Consider the following 4432-nt stretch of genomic DNA (forward strand, 5'->3'; position numbering starts at 1 on the left):
TGCCTGGCCAGATCACAGCTTGTTTGAAAACCATTTGGATTCTATCCCTGCTCTCCGAAACATCAACAGCACCTGATAGTTTGTACACACACGTAACTCTTCTTAACATTGTTTTCAAATTCGAATCTACCACATTATCTGGAATTTTGAGCCCACTAAGCACTAGGAAGATGGCAAAACAGCACCTTCAGAGACAAGATGTCAAACATTTCCAGGATGTTCACACAGTAGTTCATGGTGCAATCAACCTCTTGTAGGAACCCAGCTGTTGGTAAAGTTAGGATGAGTATACTTAATTTAACAAGATTTTTATTTACACTCTTGCCTAACGGAGTTATAGCTTCTAAAATTATCATTGTAGTATTGCTTTTTCAAATAATTTCCAGAAATCTTTTTCTTATACACTTTCAAAGCTGATAGCAGGTTCTCCTTACTGCTAGCTAAGTACAGTCAATCTTAATTACCAACAGCAGTGGCTAACACTGAGCACTTATTACTGGCTCTGTGCCAAGACTTTTATTGTATTATCTGCTTCAATTTTCCTAACAACCTTGAAAAGTAGGTTCCATTATTTACTTCATTTTAGAATGGAAAAAATGCTCTCAACCATCTTATAATATTCCTCTCAGCTCATTACATGGTCTGCCCAGCGATATTTCCTTTGTGAAGTATCCAGGTCCTAACACTGACCCTTCCTCCAACCTATCTAGCAGTTTGGGCACTAGAAATAACATCTGTATATTTCTGTTTCCATTATCCTGCTCCAAAGTGTGTGAAGTCCTCATAATCAGTCAAATATTATAAATATAATAAACTAAGTGGTCACCCTATTTAGTCTTTCAGATCATCCTGCTGACTTCTAAATTAATCATCTAATTCAACTAATATTAATTATATACTTGTGATGAGCCACGAAATTCCTGTATGCCATATTGCCAACAAACTTTACAGCAGAACTCCAAACAAAATCTTAATTACAAAGGAATGAGTCTGCTCAGGCTGAAGGTGAGGACTGCACACCTGCTTAGCCAACCTCATGCCTATGGCTCTCAATCTGACTTCCTTTGAGGCACCTCTGGTTAGTCCCATTCACCCTCAGAACCTAATTTGGATTGTATTTGTACTTGCCATTTGCACACTTCCAGACTGCTCTGTGGAATTATCTTACTAGATAATAAGGGAAATTCCGCTCCTAAGTTAATGTCCAACAGAAACACATGCCCCAGTGCATCAAGAGACGAGTAGAATGTTTATAGCATCATATGTAGTTGCCCCAAATTAGAAACAATCTAAATGCCTTCAGTATTGGGAATATTCAGCAATAAAAATAAGGGAACCATTGCTACATCCAACAATATAGGTGAATCTCACAACCAAGCTGAGTGAAAGATAGACACAAAATATAATCCAATACTGTATTTCTGTAATAGTTCAAAAATTGACAAAACTAAATTATAGTGTGTAGAGATCCATACTTACGTAGTAAAAGTAAAAAAACCATAAAGGATAGAAGCAATTGCCTTGAAAATTCAGATAGTGGTTACTGATGGGGGTTTAGGGGGTTTAGGGGCTTTGATTGAGATGGGACATGAGAGGCTTCTTGGGGGACTATCAAGGTCTTTTCTTGGTCTGGGCAACGGCTACATAGGGTTTGCTGTAAAATAATAAGCCAGGCACTGTGAGTCATGCCTGTAATCCCAGCTACTTGGGAGGTTGAGGCAGGAGGATTGCTTCAGGCCAGGAGTTCAAGACCAGCCTGAGCAACATAGCAAGACCCTATCTCTAAAAACATAAAAATAAAGCTCTACTCTACATTTTACTCACTTTGTTATATGTGTTATATTTCATAATTTAAAAGTTTTTAAAGAAAGTACCAAGGGGCTAGCAATTAACCCAAGGCCATTGTTTTAGATTTGATAGTCAAATCTACATTTTTCCCATTCTCTCAATCCAGTCCCAATGGGAAAAAGAAAATCCATGAACTTGAAGGGGGAAAAAAATCTCCATTCAAAGAATAATTTTGCATCACATAAGACATACATCTGTTAGGAACCAGAAATAAGTAAAAAGCAACAAACATTCAAGGGCCTACTCTGCACAAGATTGAAGTTGTGTGTTCATTTCAAATAGTGCTCAGCCAGGCATGGTGGCTCATGCCTGTAAATCCCAGCACTTTGGGATGCCAAGGCAGTAGGATTGCTTGAGCCCAGGAGTTGAGACCAGCCTAGGCAACATAGTGAGGCCTTGTCTCTATAGCCAATCAGTCAATCAAAAACAATGCTTTCTGTATTAGATTGCACCAACTTTCAGGTCCTTTCTTTTTCTAAGTTACTTTAACCATGCCATTTTCTACCTAAAGATGAAAAACAAACTCATTTTCAATGGTTGTACAATTTAGAAAATTGCCTGTCCCAGACAGCTGCCTTGCAAAAGTGATTTCGTTTAAAAGGTCAACCTGAAAGCCAGTCTAGTTTTGTCTTTCACAGTTTAGCTATAAATAGAGCATCACATTTCATAATTCAAATCAATACATCTTCTCAAAAGCAAAGGCTAAACGTTTTCTCCAGTTTAGGGAAGTCATAATGTATAGTCCAGAGATTCCGAAGCCCCTCTCAACCAAATGTGTTGGTTAAACTTACTACATTTGATTTCAAAACTACACTTTGTGGGGCCCTGTTAGTTCTGTTTACTAGGTGGCCAAGACATTTCTATCATCTCACTCTGCTCCTCCCTGATATTGTCGAGTTTCATTTTTGTGCATTTTGTGTGTGGAGAATGTTTATAGCTTTGACCTCTTACTAGTTAACCCCTGCACTTGTCAATCTATAGCCTCCTCTCATCCTCAACAAGACCTCTCCAAACTCAAACTCTCTTACTACCATTAGGTCTGTCCATTTCTATTTTATTATTATTTTGAGACAAGGTCTCACTCTGTTGCCCAGGCTGGAGTGGAGTGGCACAAACACAGTTCACTGTGGCTTCAACCTCCTGGGCTCAAATATCCACATGCTTCAGCCTCTCCAGTAGTTGGAACCACAGGTGTGCACCACCACACCCAGCTAATTTTCTTATTTTTTGTAGAGACAAAGTCTGCACCATGTTAACCAAGTTGGTCTCAAATTCCTGAGCTTGAGCAATCTTCCTGCCTCAGCCTCCCAATGTGCTGGAATTATAGGTGCGAACCACCATGCCTGGCTGAGGTCTGTCAAATTTCTACTAGCCCTTAGAATCTCTCATTAAAAGACATTTTCCCTTCTCAGGGGTCGGGCACGGTGGCTCACACCTCTAATCCCAGCACCTTGGAAGACCGAGGTGGGTGGATTGCTTGAGGTCAGGAGTTCAAGACCAGTATGGGCGACATGGCAAAATCCTATCTCTACAAAAAAATAAATAAATACAAAAATTAGCCAGGCATGGTGGCTCGCACCTGTAATCCCAGCTAACTCAGGAGGCTGAAGTGGGAGGACCGCTTGAGCCTGGGAGGCGGAGGTTGCAGTAAGCCGAGATTACACCACTGCACTCCAGTATGGGTGACAGAGCCAGACCCTGTCTTAAAAATAAAGAAATAAAAGATAAAAAATAATACAAAGTACTTAAAAAAAAAAACATTTTGCCTTCTCCACAAAGCCTTTCCTACTTTCCCTTTCCAACTCAGCATCAAATGAAGCCTGCTACATGATTAAACTCCCCAAACTGTTTATAATTTCCTTATGGCACATGTTTTTATCTTTTATCGTATTGGGTATTATTTGTAAGTTTGGGCTACCTTCAGAGCAGGATGTCTCCACCTGCCAAAGCAGCAGCATAGGTACTCCAACAGTATTGTGCATTGAAGGTGATTTAAAGGTGTACGCTGGGGAAAATCCTATTAACATCATACTATTGTTAAGGAGTGTGACTCTTTCCAAAGGAGTCAGCAGATGGTTGTTTGAACTAGGCACCAGACGGATAGTTGATTAGAAACTGTGGTTTCAACTTACTATAAATATTTGTCTTAGAAATGGCCCTTTGTCAAGGGTATTTCCAGGAAATTTTTCTGGCTGTATAAAGTGGTGCCAAGTTAATGAATGAAATACTTGGGAAATCTGAAGAATTATGGAAAATCTTAAAAAGACAAAATGCAAAGAAAGAAAATACTAGGAACAATGAGGCAAATACAAACGAAAAGATCCACACCAAAATTAGGGGTACATAGTGTTTATACTAGCAGACTCCTGGCCTTGAGTCTGACTCTCTGAGGAAAGAATTCTCCCAATTACTCTTCATAACTAGGCTTCAGAGGAGCTGGATAAATAGTTTAACCACTTACTTGCTGTTAAGAACCTGGTCAAGGTACTTACTCATCTTAACCCTCTTTTCCCCACTTGTGAAATATTAGCTATTACACTGGGCTGTTGTGAAGGCTGAAACAATACATGTAAAATGCTTATTA

Source organism: Gorilla gorilla, chromosome 10 (genome assembly GCF_029281585.2).
Source record: "Gorilla gorilla gorilla isolate KB3781 chromosome 10, NHGRI_mGorGor1-v2.1_pri, whole genome shotgun sequence".
NCBI classification, from domain to species: Eukaryota; Metazoa; Chordata; class Mammalia; order Primates; family Hominidae; genus Gorilla; species Gorilla gorilla.